The sequence below is a fragment of the Ambystoma mexicanum genome, chromosome 2q (genome assembly GCF_040938575.1).
Source record: "Ambystoma mexicanum isolate Mex_15411 chromosome 2q, UKY_AmexF1_1, whole genome shotgun sequence".
Classification (NCBI taxonomy): domain Eukaryota; kingdom Metazoa; phylum Chordata; class Amphibia; order Caudata; family Ambystomatidae; genus Ambystoma; species Ambystoma mexicanum.
This window is the reverse complement of record NC_090924.1, coordinates 127,359,712-127,381,332: the sequence shown is the minus strand read 5'-3', so window position 1 is coordinate 127,381,332 and position 21,621 is coordinate 127,359,712. Positions and strand designations below refer to the sequence as shown.

The window sequence follows — 21,621 nt, the reverse complement described above, 5'->3', positions numbered from 1 at the left end:
GTTTGGGGAAGTTGTTCTTGAGGTCTCTTTTTGCCAATGGTCTGTCTATGATTGCCCTGACAGATTCACATGGCAGTGGCAGTCCTTCGATGACCTCTGACTGGTCATAGTGTAGGTCAATCAGGGCAAGTGCGTTAGCTGTCCTGTAACTGAGAAGGCAGCGGCCAATAGCTGGGCTTCTTATCACATGTATCGTGGCGGTTACTGTGATGCCTCTGTGTCGTAGGTCGCATTGAAATTTCCCTTTTGATGTCATGGGTTGGGTCGCTCCCCATTGGAAGATGTGTGTCCTAGACTCCTGGATGGTGTATGTTGAGGCTATTTCACGATAGATGTCTTCATTCATGACGTTGACCGTCGCTCCTGTATCAACAATAAATCTGTTTTGGGTTCTTCCCATCTGAATTGTTACTCTGGGAGCCGCGGTGTCCTCCTCCTCCACGCTGAGAAGGCATACATACTCTCGGTCGTAGCCATCCTGCAGGTATTGAGGCTGTTCGTTTCCACTTGGTGGATGGTGTGGTGGGGGGTAAGGGTATGGCTCCCTGTCACGTTCCCGGTTGTCTGGTGCTTCCGCTCTGCGGGTGTCTTCGCGTTCCAGTTCCCGCATGAAGTCATCCTGATAGGCATCGTATAATTCGTGGTCTTTCCTGTCTGGTTCAATCTGAAGTCCTTCCAAGGCTCTCACTGTGTTTGGGCGTTGATATGATGGCGCGAGAGGTGCGTTCCTGTCCACGTGGTGATGCTGTTCTTTATGTGCGTCCATCGTGCGAGGGGTAGATCGTGGGCGTGCTGATCCTCCTTCCGGTAGTAGTTCTTTGCACATCACTTGGAAGTGGTTTTCCATTCCGCACCTCATGCATCGTTGCCCAATGGCGGGGCATGGTCCTCTGTGTGGATATTCGAATCCGCAGCGATAGCATTGGCGGTCACCCTGTGCTCGTTGTGTCGGGTACCTCTGGTTGGTCCTTGGTTGAGTGTTTGGCTGGCGGGCGTAGGGATGAATTGCGGCTATGGTTTCTCCCTTTTTGGGGTTCTCAATGGCTGCTGCTTGAATGTCCACTCTTTCGTATACCCTGGCTAGGTCTAGTACCTCTTTTAGGGATAGGGGTTTCTTGAGGAGGTGCTTCCGGAACATCGAGGATACGCACCCTTCTATGATGCGTAATCTAATGGCTTCTTCGTCATTAAAGTTAGCAAAGTCACATTTTGATATTTTCCTCTGAAGACGTATTACGAACTCCCCTATCGATTCATGAGGTAGCTGGCCGCATTGGTTGAAAGTGTACCTTTCATAGTCCCGGTTCGGTGAGATGACTAGTTTTTCGTTAATGGCTTGCAGGAGTCTTGCATATGTGGTGCGGTCTTGTGGAGGGATCGTGCGTATAATATTTTTGATTTCTCTCCCTGCGACATTTGCAAATATGCTCAGTATGTTGGGAGGTTCTTGTGTGCCAATGGCACCCACGAAATCGTCAAATTCCTCCATCCATTCTTCCCATCTCTGTCCCTGGTCATGGTGTGGGTTTAGCGTGAACGGGGCAGGTCTCCTCATTAGGCTTGCATGAGAGGAGGGGGCTCCCGGTGGTGGTGGTGGTGCATTAGGGTCTGCCGCGTCTGCAGATGACATGGCGGTGTCTTGGTGTGTAGCGTGGGGTGCTGCGTCGCGGGTGCTCTGGGTGCTCTGATCGGCTTTTGCACCGTGGTTCTCTTGACCTGCTGCTGTATATATTCGCTCACTGGGGCACGTTGTTCACCCTCTGCTGTTTGTGTGCAGAGTGGCGTCCTGGCAATGTCACCTTCGGGTTCTCGCAGACTTATTTTTTTTTTTGGTGATTATACCAATGTCACATAGGTGGGAGACTCGGGGTTCCCCTTTGCAAATGTTACCTTTGCAGAATTTGTTTGGTGTTTTTATCAATGTCACATAGGTGGGAGACACGGGGTTTCCTTTTTCAGGTGTCACCTTCGGGTGTCTCTACAGATGTGTCACGTGGGTGGGAGACTCGGGGTTCCTTTTGTAGGTGTCACCTTCGGGTGATTTCACTAGTTCCCTGATGTCACGTGGGTGGGAGACTCGGGGTTCCCTTCTCGCTACCCTTTTCCGACTCCTTACTTGAGGGTGGATGCCGCGAGCCTGCGGGTCTCCTCTTCCGTGACGTGTGGGCCTCTTCTGGTCCGCGGGCTCCGCTCGTCGTTGGCGTTCGCGGTCCTCTTCTAGTCGAGGTGCGCGGGACGTCTTCTGCTGGGCTCTGCGGTCCTGGTCGGCTAGCCACTGTCGGCGGGCTTCCGCTGCTGGGCTCTTCGCTGCTGGGCTCTTCGCTGCTGGGCTCTGCAGTTGGGGCGCACGGGCCTCTCGATCTTCCGGTTGGCTGGGCACTTCAGTCTCGGGCGCACGGGCCCCTCGATCACCTGGTCGGCTGGGCCAGCTGCCGGTGGGCCTCCGCTGCTGGGCTCTTCGCTGCTGGGCTCTGCAGTTGGGGCGCACGGGCCTCTCGATCTTCCGGTCGGCTGGGCGCTTCAGTCTCGGGCGCACGGGCCCTTCAATTGCTTGGTCGGCTGGTTAGCTGGCAGTCCTCCGCTGTCGGGTTCCTTGCCACCGGGCTCTCCAGTCTTGGGCGCACGGTCCTCTCCGATCTTCTGGTCGGTTGGTCTGCTGCTGGCCACCACTGCCGGGCTCTCTGGTCCTGATGCTGCAAGGCACACGGGCCTACCTGGTCTGCTGGGCTCACGAGCCCTCCTTGACTGCTGGGCACTCGGGCCCTCCCTGAACGCTGCTGGGCTCGCAGGCCCTCCTCTCACTGCTGGGCTCACAGGCCCTCCAAACTGCTGCCGGCACGCGACGGGTCGTATCGGCTTCGTCGCCAGTGTTGAACCTCGTTCATGCGTTCGTTCTCGGGCCTACAAATGACACGGAGCCGAATTCACTAGCAACCAACTTTATTCCTCTCTCAACTCTAACTGCCTTTCCCTCTCCCTCGCCCCTCCCTTTCCGTCTCTCCTCCCGCTCTTTCTCCTTGGCTGCCCTTAAAGGGGCAGTGTCCTTTTTCCATGTATAACACATTGCACAGCTGCTCACTCAGAGCTCGATCGTGCTCGATCAGCGAGATATATTTAGGTCACCAGCAAAGTCTGTTCTCTTTTCTTGCGTAGGGTGAGCATTCACAGAGCCCAGCTTCGTTGACAAGAGTGCAAAAGGTGTATACTAAAAGCTTTCTGCTTTACTTGAGCGGCATGGCCGTTATTATATTTTGGCTGCTCCAAGCAATCTCTGTCCAGCCGATGCAAATTTCCAGCTCAAATTTTCCCAGCACTCAAAAAGTCCCTCCTCCCGCCAGCTCTGCTTTCAGGAAGTTCAGCAGAAGCAGTCCAACTTCTGTTCCCACTTCAGAGGAAAAGCTTTCTCGGGCCAGAGAAAGCCAGGGAATCACTGTACCGGCAAGTGCATTTCTTACAACTGGTAATCCCTCAGAACACAGAAATGAAGAAGCTGTATATGAAAATGTATTATTTCTTTGGTACACTAACCTATGTAACTAATATGGACCATTTCAGAGGACGGAGCGGACCCAACTGTGATCCCAGAGACCCAAATACCCAGCAGTAGGGAAAATAAATCCTCTCTGTGCTCTGCAACATTACATACACAAAATGCAAGCGCGTGCATTTTTTTATTGGCCCCATATACAGAATACATGTGAGGATGCTTGCCTTCCCAGTGTATTTCTCAAGCTCTTGAGAGCATATGCTATTTCCATGGGAACGCAAATAAGTTCATACTTTACATTTGTGTGTGACAAAAGGGGAAAAAAACTATTTTGTGTAAAATGCCAGCAGAGAGTGTTTCTGCCCGGTCTCGAACCGGGGACCTTTCGCGTGTGAGGCGAACGTGATAACCACTACACTACAGAAACAGCTGCTTGCTCACATTTGTAGGGACTGGGAGAACAGGTGCAAAGGGCAGTGCAAGTGGACCTGCTTAAAGACTAATCAAATGCCTTGCGCCTGAAGCTCACACAATCCAGCCTAAAACATACGTCCTATCAAGCATGCGCACATATACAAGTATGCCAGCTGAGGGCCTATGCAGCGTACAGAGGGAAGGACATATTTCCACTTTGAGATCGGACGGCCAAAACTCACAAGCAAATCAAGGAATGTTACTGAGAGCTAACAGAGAACACAAAGTGCTTGTTGCAAGGACATGGCACGCAAAGAGGTTCAGGAAGTGAATTGTTCATCGACTACTGCTTACCGAGAAAACCAGAGAGTCTGTCCAATGAAAATAACATTGAAAAAACAAAAAAAAGGAGCTCAAGTTAACCACCTTGATTGGGCTCGTCCGGGATTTGAACCCAGGACCTCTCGCACCCAAAGCGAGAATCATACCCCTAGACCAACGAGCCACGGTCCTTTGAGCATTTGACGGAATTGTCCTCAGCGTTTGCACCCCCCTTAGGATTCGAGGCCAAGAATGCCTATTCCTGAAGTTTGTTCCTGCCGCTGAAAGCCTTGTCGGTGTATGAGCCAAATGAATGCCCCAGTCGGCACGCTCTGACTGTCTTCACAGGTCTCCTCCTCATCCCGAAGGTTGGTGGCCCATTGACATCAGGGTGGAAGGTGCTTGCGATACACTGTTCCTTCCTTCCTTCCTTCCTTTATTCCTCTTATGCTGTTTATGTAATAAGAGGGGACGATACACAGAAGAGAGAAAGTGGCCCAACACACTAGACTAGCAGTCTTCTGATCAATCTGCAGCTGGCAAGGTGGGGGAGAGCCTTTATTTTGCACCTGCTGGGATCTGCATTGGCAGAAGCTCTGAGGGCTGGGCCTTTCCTTTTGCCTGTAAAAACAAAAAGCAGCCCTCCTCCCTCCAGCCCTGAGAGCATGGGCGTGACACTGGAAAAAGCAGCATCTCCCCTTTGGTAAAGATGACCATTGCACAGCTGCTCACTCAGAGCTCGATCGTGCTCGATCAGCGAGATATATTTAGGTCACCAGCAAAGTCTGTTCTCTTTTCTTGCGTAGGGTGAGCATTCACAGAGCCCAGCTTCGTTGACAAGAGTGCAAAAGGTGTATACTAAAAGCTTTCTGCTTTACTTGAGCGCCATGGCCGTTATTATATTTTGGCTGCTCCAAGCAATCTCTGTCCAGCCGATGCAAATTTCCAGCTCAAATTTTCCCAGCACTCAAAAAGTCCCTCCTCCCGCCAGCTCTGCTTTCAGGAAGTTCAGCAGAAGCAGTCCAACTTCTGTTCCCACTTCAGAGGAAAAGCTTTCTCGGGCCAGAGAAAGCCAGGGAATCACTGTACCGGCAAGTGCATTTCTTACAACTGGTAATCCCTCAGAACACAGAAATGAAGAAGCTGTATATGAAAATGTATTATTTCTTTGGTACACTAACCTATGTAACTAATATGGACCATTTCAGAGGACGGAGCGGACCCAACTGTGATCCCAGAGACCCAAATACCCAGCAGTAGGGAAAATAAATCCTCTCTGTGCTCTGCAACATTACATACACAAAATGCAAGCGCGTGCATTTTTTTATTGGCCCCATATACAGAATACATGTGAGGATGCTTGCCTTCCCAGTGTATTTCTCAAGCTCTTGAGAGCATATGCTATTTCCATGGGAACGCAAATAAGTTCATACTTTACATTTGTGTGTGACAAAAGGGGAAAAAAACTATTTTGTGTAAAATGCCAGCAGAGAGTGTTTCTGCCCGGTCTCGAACCGGGGACCTTTCGCGTGTGAGGCGAACGTGATAACCACTACACTACAGAAACAGCTGCTTGCTCACCTTTGTAGGGACTGGGAGAACAGGTGCAAAGGGCAGTGCAAGTGGACCTGCTTAAAGACTAATCAAATGCCTTGCGCCTGAAGCTCACACAATCCAGCCTAAAACATACGTCCTATCAAGCATGCGCACATATACAAGTATGCCAGCTGAGGGCCTATGCAGCGTACAGAGGGAAGGACATATTTCCACTTTGAGATCGGACGGCCAAAACTCACAAGCAAATCAAGGAATGTTACTGAGAGCTAACAGAGAACACAAAGTGCTTGTCGCAAGGACATGGCACGCAAAGAGGTTCAGGAAGTGAATTGTTCATCGACTACTGCTTACCGAGAAAACCAGAGAGTCTGTCCAATGAAAATAACATTGAAAAAACAAAAAAAAGGAGCTCAAGTTAACCACCTTGATTGGGCTCGTCCGGGATTTGAACCCGGGACCTCTCGCACCCAAAGCGAGAATCATACCCCTAGACCAACGAGCCACGGTCCTTTGAGCATTTGACGGAATTGTCCTCAGCGTTTGCACCCCCCTTAGGATTCGAGGCCAAGAATGTCTATTCCTGAAGTTTGTTCCTGCCGCTGAAAGCCTTGTCGGTGTATGAGCCAAATGAATGCCCCAGTCGGCACGCTCTGACTGTCTTCACAGGTCTCCTCCTCATCCCGAAGGTTGGTGGCCCATTGACATCAGGGTGAAAGGTGCTTGCGATACACTGTTCCTTCCTTCCTTCCTTCCTTCCTTCCTTTATTCCTCTTATGCTGTTTATGTAATAAGAGGGGACGATACACAGAAGAGAGAAAGTGGCCCAACACACTAGACTAGCAGTCTTCTGATCAATCTGCAGCTGGCAAGGTGGGGGAGAGCCTTTATTTTGCACCTGCTGGGATCTGCATTGGCAGAAGCTCTGAGGGCTGGGCCTTTCCTTTTGCCTGTAAAAACAAAAAGCAGCCCTCCTCCCTCCAGCCCTGAGAGCATGGGCGTGACACTGGAAAAAGCAGCATCTCCCCTTTGGTAAAGATGACCATTGCACAGCTGCTCACTCAGAGCTCGATCGTGCTCGATCAGGCTCGATCAGGCGAGATATATTTAGGTCACCAGCAAAGTCTGTTCTCTTTTCTTGCGTAGGGTGAGCATTCACAGAGCCCAGCTTCGTTGACAAGAGTGCAAAAGGTGTATACTAAAAGCTTTCTGCTTTACTTGAGCGCCATGGCCGTTATTATATTTTGGCTGCTCCAAGCAATCTCTGTCCAGCCGATGCAAATTTCCAGCTCAAATTTTCCCAGCACTCAAAAAGTCCCTCCTCCCGCCAGCTCTGCTTTCAGGAAGTTCAGCAGAAGCAGTCCAACTTCTGTTCCCACTTCAGAGGAAAAGCTTTCTCGGGCCAGAGAAAGCCAGGGAATCACTGTACCGGCAAGTGCATTTCTTACAACTGGTAATCCCTCAGAACACAGAAATGAAGAAGCTGTATATGAAAATGTATTATTTCTTTGGTACACTAACCTATGTAACTAATATGGACCATTTCAGAGGACGGAGCGGACCCAACTGTGATCCCAGAGACCCAAATACCCAGCAGTAGGGAAAATAAATCCTCTCTGTGCTCTGCAACATTACATACACAAAATGCAAGCGCGTGCATTTTTTTATTGGCCCCATATACAGAATACATGTGAGGATGCTTGCCTTCCCAGTGTATTTCTCAAGCTCTTGAGAGCATATGCTATTTCCATGGGAACGCAAATAAGTTCATACTTTACATTTGTGTGTGACAAAAGGGGAAAAAAACTATTTTGTGTAAAATGCCAGCAGAGAGTGTTTCTGCCCGGTCTCGAACCGGGGACCTTTCGCGTGTGAGGCGAACGTGATAACCACTACACTACAGAAACAGCTGCTTGCTCACCTTTGTAGGGACTGGGAGAACAGGTGCAAAGGGCAGTGCAAGTGGACCTGCTTAAAGACTAATCAAATGCCTTGCGCCTGAAGCTCACACAATCCAGCCTAAAACATACGTCCTATCAAGCATGCGCACATATACAAGTATGCCAGCTGAGGGCCTATGCAGCGTACAGAGGGAAGGACATATTTCCACTTTGAGATCGGACGGCCAAAACTCACAAGCAAATCAAGGAATGTTACTGAGAGCTAACAGAGAACACAAAGTGCTTGTCGCAAGGACATGGCACGCAAAGAGGTTCAGGAAGTGAATTGTTCATCGACTACTGCTTACCGAGAAAACCAGAGAGTCTGTCCAATGAAAATAACATTGAAAAAACAAAAAAAAGGAGCTCAAGTTAACCACCTTGATTGGGCTCGTCCGGGATTTGAACCCGGGACCTCTCGCACCCAAAACGAGAATCATACCCCTAGACCAACGAGCCACGGTCCTTTGAGCATTTGACGGAATTGTCCTCAGCGTTTGCACCCCCCTTAGGATTCGAGGCCAAGAATGCCTATTCCTGAAGTTTGTTCCTGCCGCTGAAAGCCTTGTCGGTGTATGAGCCAAATGAATGCCCCAGTCGGCACGCTCTGACTGTCTTCACAGGTCTCCTCCTCATCCCGAAGGTTGGTGGCCCATTGACATCAGGGTGGAAGGTGCTTGCGATACACTGTTCCTTCCTTCCTTCCTTCCTTCCTTCCTTTATTCCTCTTATGCTGTTTATGTAATAAGAGGGGACGATACACAGAAGAGAGAAAGTGGCCCAACACACTAGACTAGCAGTCTTCTGATCAATCTGCAGCTGGCAAGGTGGGGGAGAGCCTTTATTTTGCACCTGCTGGGATCTGCATTGGCAGAAGCTCTGAGGGCTGGGCCTTTCCTTTTGCCTGTAAAAACAAAAAGCAGCCCTCCTCCCTCCAGCCCTGAGAGCATGGGCGTGACACTGGAAAAAGCAGCATCTCCCCTTTGGTAAAGATGACCATTGCACAGCTGCTCACTCAGAGCTCGATCGTGCTCGATCAGCGAGATATATTTAGGTCACCAGCAAAGTCTGTTCTCTTTTCTTGCGTAGGGTGAGCATTCACAGAGCCCAGCTTCGTTGACAAGAGTGCAAAAGGTGTATACTAAAAGCTTTCTGCTTTACTTGAGCGCCATGGCCGTTATTATATTTTGGCTGCTCCAAGCAATCTCTGTCCAGCCGATGCAAATTTCCAGCTCAAATTTTCCCAGCACTCAAAAAGTCCCTCCTCCCGCCAGCTCTGCTTTCAGGAAGTTCAGCAGAAGCAGTCCAACTTCTGTTCCCACTTCAGAGGAAAAGCTTTCTCGGGCCAGAGAAAGCCAGGGAATCACTGTACCGGCAAGTGCATTTCTTACAACTGGTAATCCCTCAGAACACAGAAATGAAGAAGCTGTATATGAAAATGTATTATTTCTTTGGTACACTAACCTATGTAACTAATATGGACCATTTCAGAGGACGGAGCGGACCCAACTGTGATCCCAGAGACCCAAATACCCAGCAGTAGGGAAAATAAATCCTCTCTGTGCTCTGCAACATTACATACACAAAATGCAAGCGCGTGCATTTTTTTATTGGCCCCATATACAGAATACATGTGAGGATGCTTGCCTTCCCAGTGTATTTCTCAAGCTCTTGAGAGCATATGCTATTTCCATGGGAACGCAAATAAGTTCATACTTTACATTTGTGTGTGACAAAAGGGGAAAAAAACTATTTTGTGTAAAATGCCAGCAGAGAGTGTTTCTGCCCGGTCTCGAACCGGGGACCTTTCGCGTGTGAGGCGAACGTGATAACCACTACACTACAGAAACAGCTGCTTGCTCACCTTTGTAGGGACTGGGAGAACAGGTGCAAAGGGCAGTGCAAGTGGACCTGCTTAAAGACTAATCAAATGCCTTGCGCCTGAAGCTCACACAATCCAGCCTAAAACATACGTCCTATCAAGCATGCGCACATATACAAGTATGCCAGCTGAGGGCCTATGCAGCGTACAGAGGGAAGGACATATTTCCACTTTGAGATCGGACGGCCAAAACTCACAAGCAAATCAAGGAATGTTACTGAGAGCTAACAGAGAACACAAAGTGCTTGTCGCAAGGACATGGCACGCAAAGAGGTTCAGGAAGTGAATTGTTCATCGACTACTGCTTACCGAGAAAACCAGAGAGTCTGTCCAATGAAAATAACATTGAAAAAACAAAAAAAAGGAGCTCAAGTTAACCACCTTGATTGGGCTCGTCCGGGATTTGAACCCGGGACCTCTCGCACCCAAAGCGAGAATCATACCCCTAGACCAACAAGCCACGGTCCTTTGAGCATTTGACGGAATTGTCCTCAGCGTTTGCACCCCCCTTAGGATTCGAGGCCAAGAATGCCTATTCCTGAAGTTTGTTCCTGCCGCTGAAAGCCTTGTCGGTGTATGAGCCAAATGAATGCCCCAGTCGGCACGCTCTGACTGTCTTCACAGGTCTCCTCCTCATCCCGAAGGTTGGTGGCCCATTGACATCAGGGTGGAAGGTGCTTGCGATACACTGTTCCTTCCTTCCTTCCTTCCTTCCTTTATTCCTCTTATGCTGTTTATGTAATAAGAGGGGACGATACACAGAAGAGAGAAAGTGGCCCAACACACTAGACTAGCAGTCTTCTGATCAATCTGCAGCTGGCAAGGTGGGGGAGAGCCTTTATTTTGCACCTGCTGGGATCTGCATTGGCAGAAGCTCTGAGGGCTGGGCCTTTCCTTTTGCCTGTAAAAACAAAAAGCAGCCCTCCTCCCTCCAGCCCTGAGAGCATGGGCGTGACACTGGAAAAAGCAGCATCTCCCCTTTGGTAAAGATGACCATTGCACAGCTGCTCACTCAGAGCTCGATCGTGCTCGATCAGGCGAGATATATTTAGGTCACCAGCAAAGTCTGTTCTCTTTTCTTGCGTAGGGAGAGCATTCACAGAGCCCAGCTTCGTTGACAAGAGTGCAAAAGGTGTATACTAAAAGCTTTCTGCTTTACTTGAGCGCCATGGCCGTTATTATATTTTGGCTGCTCCAAGCAATCTCTGTCCAGCCGATGCAAATTTCCAGCTCAAATTTTCCCAGCACTCAAAAAGTCCCTCCTCCCGCCAGCTCTGCTTTCAGGAAGTTCAGCAGAAGCAGTCCAACTTCTGTTCCCACTTCAGAGGAAAAGCTTTCTCGGGCCAGAGAAAGCCAGGGAATCACTGTACCGGCAAGTGCATTTCTTACAACTGGTAATCCCTCAGAACACAGAAATGAAGAAGCTGTATATGAAAATGTATTATTTCTTTGGTACACTAACCTATGTAACTAATATGGACCATTTCAGAGGACGGAGCGGACCCAACTGTGATCCCAGAGACCCAAATACCCAGCAGTAGGGAAAATAAATCCTCTCTGTGCTCTGCAACATTACATACACAAAATGCAAGCGCGTGCATTTTTTTATTGGCCCCATATACAGAATACATGTGAGGATGCTTGCCTTCCCAGTGTATTTCTCAAGCTCTTGAGAGCATATGCTATTTCCATGGGAACGCAAATAAGTTCATACTTTACATTTGTGTGTGACAAAAGGGGAAAAAAACTATTTTGTGTAAAATGCCAGCAGAGAGTGTTTCTGCCCGGTCTCGAACCGGGGACCTTTCGCGTGTGAGGCGAACGTGATAACCACTACACTACAGAAACAGCTGCTTGCTCACCTTTGTAGGGACTGGGAGAACAGGTGCAAAGGGCAGTGCAAGTGGACCTGCTTAAAGACTAATCAAATGCCTTGCGCCTGAAGCTCACACAATCCAGCCTAAAACATACGTCCTATCAAGCATGCGCACATATACAAGTATGCCAGCTGAGGGCCTATGCAGCGTACAGAGGGAAGGACATATTTCCACTTTGAGATCGGACGGCCAAAACTCACAAGCAAATCAAGGAATGTTACTGAGAGCTAACAGAGAACACAAAGTGCTTGTCGCAAGGACATGGCACGCAAAGAGGTTCAGGAAGTGAATTGTTCATCGACTACTGCTTACCGAGAAAACCAGAGAGTCTGTCCAATGAAAATAACATTGAAAAAACAAAAAAAAAGGAGCTCAAGTTAACCACCTTGATTGGGCTCGTCCGGGATTTGAACCCGGGACCTCTCGCACCCAAAGCGAGAATCATACCCCTAGACCAACGAGCCACGGTCCTTTGAGCATTTGACGGAATTGTCCTCAGCGTTTGCACCCCCCTTAGGATTCGAGGCCAAGAATGCCTATTCCTGAAGTTTGTTCCTGCCGCTGAAAGCCTTGTCGGTGTATGAGCCAAATGAATGCCCCAGTCGGCACGCTCTGACTGTCTTCACAGGTCTCCTCCACATCCCGAAGGTTGGTGGCCCATTGACATCAGGGTGGAAGGTGCTTGCGATACACTGTTCCTTCCTTCCTTCCTTCCTTCCTTTATTCCTCTTATGCTGTTTATGTAATAAGAGGGGACGATACACAGAAGAGAGAAAGTGGCCCAACACACTAGACTAGCAGTCTTCTGATCAATCTGCAGCTGGCAAGGTGGGGGAGAGCCTTTATTTTGCACCTGCTGGGATCTGCATTGGCAGAAGCTCTGAGGGCTGGGCCTTTCCTTTTGCCTGTAAAAACAAAAAGCAGCCCTCCTCCCTCCAGCCCTGAGAGCATGGGCGTGACACTGGAAAAAGCAGCATCTCCCCTTTGGTAAAGATGACCATTGCACAGCTGCTCACTCAGAGCTCGATCGTGCTCGATCAGGCTCGATCAGGCGAGATATATTTAGGTCACCAGCAAAGTCTGTTCTCTTTTCTTGCGTAGGGTGAGCATTCACAGAGCCCAGCTTCGTTGACAAGAGTGCAAAAGGTGTATACTAAAAGCTTTCTGCTTTACTTGAGCGCCATGGCCGTTATTATATTTTGGCTGCTCCAAGCAATCTCTGTCCAGCCGATGCAAATTTCCAGCTCAAATTTTCCCAGCACTCAAAAAGTCCCTCCTACCGCCAGCTCTGCTTTCAGGAAGTTCAGCAGAAGCAGTCCAACTTCTGTTCCCACTTCAGAGGAAAAGCTTTCTCGGGCCAGAGAAAGCCAGGGAATCACTGTACCGGCAAGTGCATTTCTTACAACTGGTAATCCCTCAGAACACAGAAATGAAGAAGCTGTATATGAAAATGTATTATTTCTTTGGTACACTAACCTATGTAACTAATATGGACCATTTCAGAGGACGGAGCGGACCCAACTGTGATCCCAGAGACCCAAATACCCAGCAGTAGGGAAAATAAATCCTCTCTGTGCTCTGCAACATTACATACACAAAATGCAAGCGCGTGCATTTTTTTATTGGCCCCATATACAGAATACATGTGAGGATGCTTGCCTTCCCAGTGTATTTCTCAAGCTCTTGAGAGCATATGCTATTTCCATGGGAACGCAAATAAGTTCATACTTTACATTTGTGTGTGACAAAAGGGGAAAAAAACTATTTTGTGTAAAATGCCAGCAGAGAGTGTTTCTGCCCGGTCTCGAACCGGGGGGACCTTTCGCGTGTGAGGCGAACGTGATAACCACTACACTACAGAAACAGCTGCTTGCTCACCTTTGTAGGGACTGGGAGAACAGGTGCAAAGGGCAGTGCAAGTGGACCTGCTTAAAGACTAATCAAATGCCTTGCGCCTGAAGCTCACACAATCCAGCCTAAAACATACGTCCTATCAAGCATGCGCACATATACAAGTATGCCAGCTGAGGGCCTATGCAGCGTACAGAGGGAAGGACATATTTCCACTTTGAGATCGGACGGCCAAAACTCACAAGCAAATCAAGGAATGTTACTGAGAGCTAACAGAGAACACAAAGTGCTTGTCGCAAGGACATGGCACGCAAAGAGGTTCAGGAAGTGAATTGTTCATCGACTACTGCTTACCGAGAAAACCAGAGAGTCTGTCCAATGAAAATAACATTGAAAAAACAAAAAAAAGGAGCTCAAGTTAACCACCTTGATTGGGCTCGTCCGGGATTTGAACCCGGGACCTCTCGCACCCAAAGCGAGAATCATACCCCTAGACCAACGAGCCACGGTCCTTTGAGCATTTGACGGAATTGTCCTCAGCGTTTGCACCCCCCTTAGGATTCGAGGCCAAGAATGCCTATTCCTGAAGTTTGTTCCTGCCGCTGAAAGCCTTGTCGGTGTATGAGCCAAATGAATGCCCCAGTCGGCACGCTCTGACTGTCTTCACAGGTCTCCTCCTCATCCCGAAGGTTGGTGGCCCATTGACATCAGGGTGGAAGGTGCTTGCGATACACTGTTCCTTCCTTCCTTCCTTCCTTCCTTTATTCCTCTTATGCTGTTTATGTAATAAGAGGGGACGATACACAGAAGAGAGAAAGTGGCCCAACACACTAGACTAGCAGTCTTCTGATCAATCTGCAGCTGGCAAGGTGGGGGAGAGCCTTTATTTTGCACCTGCTGGGATCTGCATTGGCAGAAGCTCTGAGGGCTGGGCCTTTCCTTTTGCCTGTAAAAACAAAAAGCAGCCCTCCTCCCTCCAGCCCTGAGAGCATGGGCGTGACACTGGAAAAAGCAGCATCTCCCCTTTGGTAAAGATGACCATTGCACAGCTGCTCACTCAGAGCTCGATCGTGCTCGATCAGGCGAGATATATTTAGGTCACCAGCAAAGTCTGTTCTCTTTTCTTGCGTAGGGTGAGCATTCACAGAGCCCAGCTTCGTTGACAAGAGTGCAAAAGGTGTATACTAAAAGCTTTCTGCTTTACTTGAGCGGCATGGCCGTTATTATATTTTGGCTGCTCCAAGCAATCTCTGTCCAGCCGATGCAAATTTCCAGCTCAAATTTTCCCAGCACTCAAAAAGTCCCTCCTCCCGCCAGCTCTGCTTTCAGGAAGTTCAGCAGAAGCAGTCCAACTTCTGTTCCCACTTCAGAGGAAAAGCTTTCTCGGGCCAGAGAAAGCCAGGGAATCACTGTACCGGCAAGTGCATTTCTTACAACTGGTAATCCCTCAGAACACAGAAATGAAGAAGCTGTATATGAAAATGTATTATTTCTTTGGTACACTAACCTATGTAACTAATATGGACCATTTCAGAGGACGGAGCGGACCCAACTGTGATCCCAGAGACCCAAATACCCAGCAGTAGGGAAAATAAATCCTCTCTGTGCTCTGCAACATTACATACACAAAATGCAAGCGCGTGCATTTTTTTATTGGCCCCATATACAGAATACATGTGAGGATGCTTGCCTTCCCAGTGTATTTCTCAAGCTCTTGAGAGCATATGCTATTTCCATGGGAACGCAAATAAGTTCATACTTTACATTTGTGTGTGACAAAAGGGGAAAAAAACTATTTTGTGTAAAATGCCAGCAGAGAGTGTTTCTGCCCGGTCTCGAACCGGGGACCTTTCGCGTGTGAGGCGAACGTGATAACCACTACACTACAGAAACAGCTGCTTGCTCACATTTGTAGGGACTGGGAGAACAGGTGCAAAGGGCAGTGCAAGTGGACCTGCTTAAAGACTAATCAAATGCCTTGCGCCTGAAGCTCACACAATCCAGCCTAAAACATACGTCCTATCAAGCATGCGCACATATACAAGTATGCCAGCTGAGGGCCTATGCAGCGTACAGAGGGAAGGACATATTTCCACTTTGAGATCGGACGGCCAAAACTCACAAGCAAATCAAGGAATGTTACTGAGAGCTAACAGAGAACACAAAGTGCTTGTCGCAAGGACATGGCACGCAAAGAGGTTCAGGAAGTGAATTGTTCATCGACTACTGCTTACCGAGAAAACCAGAGAGTCTGTCCAATGAAAATAACATTGAAAAAACAAAAAAAAGGAGCTCAAGTTAACCACCTTGATTGGGCTCGTCCGGGATTTGAACCCAGGACCTCTCGCACCCAAAGCGAGAATCATACCCCTAGACCAACGAGCCACGGTCCTTTGAGCATTTGACGGAATTGTCCTCAGCGTTTGCACCCCCCTTAGGATTCGAGGCCAAGAATGCCTATTCCTGAAGTTTGTTCCTGCCGCTGAAAGCCTTGTCGGTGTATGAGCCAAATGAATGCCCCAGTCGGCACGCTCTGACTGTCTTCACAGGTCTCCTCCTCATCCCGAAGGTTGGTGGCCCATTGACATCAGGGTGGAAGGTGCTTGCGATACACTGTTCCTTCCTTCCTTCCTTCCTTCCTTTATTCCTCTTATGCTGTTTATGTAATAAGAGGGGACGATACACAGAAGAGAGAAAGTGGCCCAACACACTAGACTAGCAGTCTTCTGATCAATCTGCAGCTGGCAAGGTGGGGGAGAGCCTTTATTTTGCACCTGCTGGGATCTGCATTGGCAGAAGCTCTGAGGGCTGGGCCTTTCCTTTTGCCTGTAAAAACAAAAAGCAGCCCTCCTCCCTCCAGCCCTGAGAGCATGGGCGTGACACTGGAAAAAGCAGCATCTCCCCTTTGGTAAAGATGACCATTGCACAGCTGCTCACTCAGAGCTCGATCGTGCTCGATCAGCGAGATATATTTAGGTCACCAGCAAAGTCTGTTCTCTTTTCTTGCGTAGGGTGAGCATTCACAGAGCCCAGCTTCGTTGACAAGAGTGCAAAAGGTGTATACTAAAAGCTTTCTGCTTTACTTGAGCGCCATGGCCGTTATTATATTTTGGCTGCTCCAAGCAATCTCTGTCCAGCCGATGCAAATTTCCAGCTCAAATTTTCCCAGCACTCAAAAAGTCCCTCCTCCCGCCAGCTCTGCTTTCAGGAAGTTCAGCAGAAGCAGTCCAACTTCTGTTCCCACTTCAGAGGAAAAGCTTTCTCGGGCCAGAGAAAGCCAGGGAATCACTGTACCGGCAAGTGCATTTCTTACAACTGGTAATCCCTCAGAACACAGAAATGAAGAAGCTGTATATGAAAATGTATTATTTCTTTGGTACACTAACCTATGTAACTAATATGGACCATTTCAGAGGACGGAGCGGACCCAACTGTGATCCCAGAGACCCAAATACCCAGCAGTAGGGAAAATAAATCCTCTCTGTGCTCTGCAACATTACATACACAAAATGCAAGCGCGTGCATTTTTTTATTGGCCCCATATACAGAATACATGTGAGGATGCTTGCCTTCCCAGTGTATTTCTCAAGCTCTTGAGAGCATATGCTATTTCCATGGGAACGCAAATAAGTTCATACTTTACATTTGTGTGTGACAAAAGGGGAAAAAAACTATTTTGTGTAAAATGCCAGCAGAGAGTGTTTCTGCCCGGTCTCGAACCGGGGGGACCTTTCGCGTGTGAGGCGAACGTGATAACCACTACACTACAGAAACAGCTGCTTGCTCACCTTTGTAGGGACTGGGAGAACAGGTGCAAAGGGCAGTGCAAGTGGACCTGCTTAAAGACTAATCAAATGCCTTGCGCCTGAAGCTCACACAATCCAGCCTAAAACATACGTCCTATCAAGCATGCGCACATATACAAGTATGCCAGCTGAGGGCCTATGCAGCGTACAGAGGGAAGGACATATTTCCACTTTGAGATCGGACGGCCAAAACTCACAAGCAAATCAAGGAATGTTACTGAGAGCTAACAGAGAACACAAAGTGCTTGTCGCAAGGACATGGCACGCAAAGAGGTTCAGGAAGTGAATTGTTCATCGACTACTGCTTACCGAGAAAACCAGAGAGTCTGTCCAATGAAAATAACATTGAAAAAACAAAAAAAAGGAGCTCAAGTTAACCACCTTGATTGGGCTCGTCCGGGATTTGAACCCGGGACCTCTCGCACCCAAAGCGAGAATCATACCCCTAGACCAACGAGCCACGGTCCTTTGAGCATTTGACGGAATTGTCCTCAGCGTTTGCACCCCCCTTAGGATTCGAGGCCAAGAATGCCTATTCCTGAAGTTTGTTCCTGCCGCTGAAAGCCTTGTCGGTGTATGAGCCAAATGAATGCCCCAGTCGGCACGCTCTGACTGTCTTCACAGGTCTCCTCCTCATCCCGAAGGTTGGTGGCCCATTGACATCAGGGTGGAAGGTGCTTGCGATACACTGTTCCTTCCTTCCTTCCTTCCTTCCTTTATTCCTCTTATGCTGTTTATGTAATAAGAGGGGACGATACACAGAAGAGAGAAAGTGGCCCAACACACTAGACTAGCAGTCTTCTGATCAATCTGCAGCTGGCAAGGTGGGGGAGAGCCTTTATTTTGCACCTGCTGGGATCTGCATTGGCAGAAGCTCTGAGGGCTGGGCCTTTCCTTTTGCCTGTAAAAACAAAAAGCAGCCCTCCTCCCTCCAGCCCTGAGAGCATGGGCGTGACACTGGAAAAAGCAGCATCTCCCCTTTGGTAAAGATGACCATTGCACAGCTGCTCACTCAGAGCTCGATCGTGCTCGATCAGGCTCGATCAGGCGAGATATATTTAGGTCACCAGCAAAGTCTGTTCTCTTTTCTTGCGTAGGGTGAGCATTCACAGAGCCCAGCTTCGTTGACAAGAGTGCAAAAGGTGTATACTAAAAGCTTTCTGCTTTACTTGAGCGGCATGGCCGTTATTATATTTTGGCTGCTCCAAGCAATCTCTGTCCAGCCGATGCAAATTTCCAGCTCAAATTTTCCCAGCACTCAAAAAGTCCCTCCTCCCGCCAGCTCTGCTTTCAGGAAGTTCAGCAGAAGCAGTCCAACTTCTGTTCCCACTTCAGAGGAAAAGCTTTCTCGGGCCAGAGAAAGCCAGGGAATCACTGTACCGGCAAGTGCATTTCTTACAACTGGTAATCCCTCAGAACACAGAAATGAAGAAGCTGTATATGAAAATGTATTATTTCTTTGGTACACTAACCTATGTAACTAATATGGACCATTTCAGAGGACGGAGCGGACCCAACTGTGATCCCAGAGACCCAAATACCCAGCAGTAGGGAAAATAAATCCTCTCTGTGCTCTGCAACATTACATACACAAAATGCAAGCGCGTGCATTTTTTTATTGGCCCCATATACAGAATACATGTGAGGATGCTTGCCTTCCCAGTGTATTTCTCAAGCTCTTGAGAGCATATGCTATTTCCATGGGAACGCAAATAAGTTCATACTTTACATTTGTGTGTGACAAAAGGGGAAAAAAACTATTTTGTGTAAAATGCCAGCAGAGAGTGTTTCTGCCCGGTCTCGAACCGGGGACCTTTCGCGTGTGAGGCGAACGTGATAACCACTACACTACAGAAACAGCTGCTTGCTCACCTTTGTAGGGACTGGGAGAACAGGTGCAAAGGGCAGTGCAAGTGGACCTGCTTAAAGACTAATCAAATGCCTTGCGCCTGAAGCTCACACAATCCAGCCTAAAACATACGTCCTATCAAGCATGCGCACATATACAAGTATGCCAGCTGAGGGCCTATGCAGCGTACAGAGGGAAGGACATATTTCCACTTTGAGATCGGACGGCCAAAACTCACAAGCAAATCAAGGAATGTTACTGAGAGCTAACAGAGAACACAAAGTGCTTGTCGCAAGGACATGGCACGCAAAGAGGTTCAGGAAGTGAATTGTTCATCGACTACTGCTTACCGAGAAAACCAGAGAGTCTGTCCAATGAAAATAACATTGAAAAAACAAAAAAAAGGAGCTCAAGTTAACCACCTTGATTGGGCTCGTCCGGGATTTGAACCCGGGACCTCTCGCACCCAAAGCGAGAATCATACCCCTAGACCAACGAGCCACGGTCCTTTGAGCATTTGACGGAATTGTCCTCAGCGTTTGCACCCCCCTTAGGATTCGAGGCCAAGAATGCCTATTCCTGAAGTTTGTTCCTGCCGCTGAAAGCCTTGTCGGTGTATGAGCCAAATGAATGCCCCAGTCGGCACGCTCTGACTGTCTTCACAGGTCTCCTCCTCATCCCGAAGGTTGGTGGCCCATTGACATCAGGGTGGAAGGTGCTTGCGATACACTGTTCCTTCCTTCCTTCCTTCCTTCCTTTATTCCTCTTATGCTGTTTATGTAATAAGAGGGGACGATACACAGAAGAGAGAAAGTGGCCCAACACACTAGACTAGCAGTCTTCTGATCAATCTGCAGCTGGCAAGGTGGGGGAGAGCCTTTATTTTGCACCTGCTGGGATCTGCATTGGCAGAAGCTCTGAGGGCTGGGCCTTTCCTTTTGCCTGTAAAAACAAAAAGCAGCCCTCCTCCCTCCAGCCCTGAGAGCATGGGCGTGACACTGGAAAAAGCAGCATCTCCCCTTTGGTAAAGATGACCATTGCACAGCTGCTCACTCAGAGCTCGATCGTGCTCGATCAGCGAGATATATTTAGGTCACCAGCAAAGTCTGTTCTCTTTTCTTGCGTAGGGTGAGCATTCACAGAGCCCAGCTTCGTTGACAAGAGTGCAAAAGGTGTATACTAAAAGCTTTCTGCTTTACTTGAGCGCCATGGCCGTTATTATATTTTGGCTGCTCCAAGCAATCTCTGTCCAGCCGATGCAAATTTCCAGCTCAAATTTTCCCAGCACTCAAAAAGTCCCTCCTCCCGCCAGCTCTGCTTTCAGGAAGTTCAGCAGAAGCAGTCCAACTTCTGTTCCCACTTCAGAGGAAAAGCTTTCTCGGGCCAGAGAAAGCCAGGGAATCACTGTACCGGCAAGTGCATTTCTTACAACTGGTAATCCCTCAGAACACAGAAATGAAGAAGCTGTATATGAAAATGTATTATTTCTTTGGTACACTAACCTATGTAACTAATATGGACCATTTCAGAGGACGGAGCGGACCCAACTGTGATCCCAGAGACCCAAATACCCAGCAGTAGGGAAAATAAATCCTCTCTGTGCTCTGCAACATTACATACACAAAATGCAAGCGCGTGCATTTTTTTATTGGCCCCATATACAGAATACATGTGAGGATGCTTGCCTTCCAGTGTATTTCTCAAGCTCTTGAGAGCATATGCTATTTCCATGAGAACGCAAATAAGTTCATACTTTACATTTGTGTGTGACAAAAGGGGAAAAAAACTATTTTGTGTAAAATGCCAGCAGAGAGTGTTTCTGCCCGGTCTCGAACCGGGGACCTTTCGCGTGTGAGGCGACCGTGATAACCACTACACTACAGAAACAGCTGCTTGCTGACCTTTGTAGGGACTGGGAGAACAGGTGCAAAGGGCAGTGCAAGTGGACCTGCTTAAAGACTAATCAAATGCCTTGCGCCTGAAGCTCACACAATCCAGCCTAAAACATACGTCCTATCAAGCATGCGCACATATACAAGTATGCCAGCTGAGGGCCTATGCAGCGTACAGAGGGAAGGACATATTTCCACTTTGAGATCGGACGGCCAAAACTCACAAGCAAATCAAGGAATGTTACTGAGAGCTAACAGAGAACACAAAGTGCTTGTCGCAAGGACATGGCACGCAAAGAGGTTCAGGAAGTGAATTGTTCATCGACTACTGCTTACCGAGAAAACCAGAGAGTCTGTCCAATGAAAATAACATTGAAAAAACAAAAAAAAGGAGCTCAAGTTAACCACCTTGATTGGGCTCGTCCGGGATTTGAACCCGGGACCTCTCGCACCCAAAGCGAGAATCATACCCCTAGACCAACGAGCCACGGTCCTTTGAGCATTTGACGGAATTGTCCTCAGCGTTTGCACCCCCCTTAGGATTCGAGGCCAAGAATGCCTATTCCTGAAGTTTGTTCCTGCCGCTGAAAGCCTTGTCGGTGTATGAGCCAAATGAATGCCCCAGTCGGCACGCTCTGACTGTCTTCACAGGTCTCCTCCTCATCCCGAAGGTTGGTGGCCCATTGACATCAGGGTGGAAGGTGCTTGCGATACACTGTTCCTTCCTTCCTTCCTTCCTTCCTTTATT

The 21,621-nt window shown here is 48.5% G+C and overlaps 20 non-coding genes across 20 annotated transcripts; all 20 read right to left on the bottom strand.

The window, feature by feature from the left end:
* Positions 1–3,841: 3,841 nt before the first annotated feature.
* On the bottom strand, positions 3,842–3,914 carry TRNAV-CAC (transfer RNA valine (anticodon CAC)). The gene has a single exon. It is a non-coding gene; the product is annotated as a tRNA-Val (tRNA).
* Positions 3,915–4,334: 420 nt separating this feature from the next.
* On the bottom strand, positions 4,335–4,406 carry TRNAP-UGG (transfer RNA proline (anticodon UGG)). The gene has a single exon. It is a non-coding gene; the product is annotated as a tRNA-Pro (tRNA).
* Positions 4,407–5,716: 1,310 nt separating this feature from the next.
* Positions 5,717–5,789, bottom strand: TRNAV-CAC (transfer RNA valine (anticodon CAC)). The gene has a single exon. It is a non-coding gene; the product is annotated as a tRNA-Val (tRNA).
* A 420-nt stretch (positions 5,790–6,209) lies between these two features.
* TRNAP-UGG (transfer RNA proline (anticodon UGG)) lies at positions 6,210–6,281 on the bottom strand. The gene has a single exon. It is a non-coding gene; the product is annotated as a tRNA-Pro (tRNA).
* Positions 6,282–7,610: 1,329 nt separating this feature from the next.
* Positions 7,611–7,683, bottom strand: TRNAV-CAC (transfer RNA valine (anticodon CAC)). Its single transcript has one exon. It is a non-coding gene; the product is annotated as a tRNA-Val (tRNA).
* Positions 7,684–8,103: 420 nt separating this feature from the next.
* TRNAP-UGG (transfer RNA proline (anticodon UGG)) lies at positions 8,104–8,175 on the bottom strand. Its single transcript has one exon. It is a non-coding gene; the product is annotated as a tRNA-Pro (tRNA).
* A 1,318-nt stretch (positions 8,176–9,493) lies between these two features.
* TRNAV-CAC (transfer RNA valine (anticodon CAC)) lies at positions 9,494–9,566 on the bottom strand. The gene has a single exon. It is a non-coding gene; the product is annotated as a tRNA-Val (tRNA).
* A 420-nt stretch (positions 9,567–9,986) lies between these two features.
* Positions 9,987–10,058, bottom strand: TRNAP-UGG (transfer RNA proline (anticodon UGG)). The gene has a single exon. It is a non-coding gene; the product is annotated as a tRNA-Pro (tRNA).
* Positions 10,059–11,373: 1,315 nt separating this feature from the next.
* Positions 11,374–11,446, bottom strand: TRNAV-CAC (transfer RNA valine (anticodon CAC)). The gene has a single exon. It is a non-coding gene; the product is annotated as a tRNA-Val (tRNA).
* Positions 11,447–11,867: 421 nt separating this feature from the next.
* Positions 11,868–11,939, bottom strand: TRNAP-UGG (transfer RNA proline (anticodon UGG)). Its single transcript has one exon. It is a non-coding gene; the product is annotated as a tRNA-Pro (tRNA).
* Positions 11,940–13,264: 1,325 nt separating this feature from the next.
* Positions 13,265–13,339, bottom strand: TRNAV-CAC (transfer RNA valine (anticodon CAC)). Its single transcript has one exon. It is a non-coding gene; the product is annotated as a tRNA-Val (tRNA).
* Positions 13,340–13,759: 420 nt separating this feature from the next.
* TRNAP-UGG (transfer RNA proline (anticodon UGG)) lies at positions 13,760–13,831 on the bottom strand. The gene has a single exon. It is a non-coding gene; the product is annotated as a tRNA-Pro (tRNA).
* Positions 13,832–15,146: 1,315 nt separating this feature from the next.
* Positions 15,147–15,219, bottom strand: TRNAV-CAC (transfer RNA valine (anticodon CAC)). The gene has a single exon. It is a non-coding gene; the product is annotated as a tRNA-Val (tRNA).
* Positions 15,220–15,639: 420 nt separating this feature from the next.
* TRNAP-UGG (transfer RNA proline (anticodon UGG)) lies at positions 15,640–15,711 on the bottom strand. Its single transcript has one exon. It is a non-coding gene; the product is annotated as a tRNA-Pro (tRNA).
* A 1,314-nt stretch (positions 15,712–17,025) lies between these two features.
* Positions 17,026–17,100, bottom strand: TRNAV-CAC (transfer RNA valine (anticodon CAC)). Its single transcript has one exon. It is a non-coding gene; the product is annotated as a tRNA-Val (tRNA).
* Positions 17,101–17,520: 420 nt separating this feature from the next.
* TRNAP-UGG (transfer RNA proline (anticodon UGG)) lies at positions 17,521–17,592 on the bottom strand. The gene has a single exon. It is a non-coding gene; the product is annotated as a tRNA-Pro (tRNA).
* Positions 17,593–18,917: 1,325 nt separating this feature from the next.
* On the bottom strand, positions 18,918–18,990 carry TRNAV-CAC (transfer RNA valine (anticodon CAC)). The gene has a single exon. It is a non-coding gene; the product is annotated as a tRNA-Val (tRNA).
* A 420-nt stretch (positions 18,991–19,410) lies between these two features.
* TRNAP-UGG (transfer RNA proline (anticodon UGG)) lies at positions 19,411–19,482 on the bottom strand. The gene has a single exon. It is a non-coding gene; the product is annotated as a tRNA-Pro (tRNA).
* A 1,313-nt stretch (positions 19,483–20,795) lies between these two features.
* Positions 20,796–20,868, bottom strand: TRNAV-CAC (transfer RNA valine (anticodon CAC)). Its single transcript has one exon. It is a non-coding gene; the product is annotated as a tRNA-Val (tRNA).
* Positions 20,869–21,288: 420 nt separating this feature from the next.
* TRNAP-UGG (transfer RNA proline (anticodon UGG)) lies at positions 21,289–21,360 on the bottom strand. Its single transcript has one exon. It is a non-coding gene; the product is annotated as a tRNA-Pro (tRNA).
* Between the last annotated feature and the right edge of the window lie 261 nt (positions 21,361–21,621).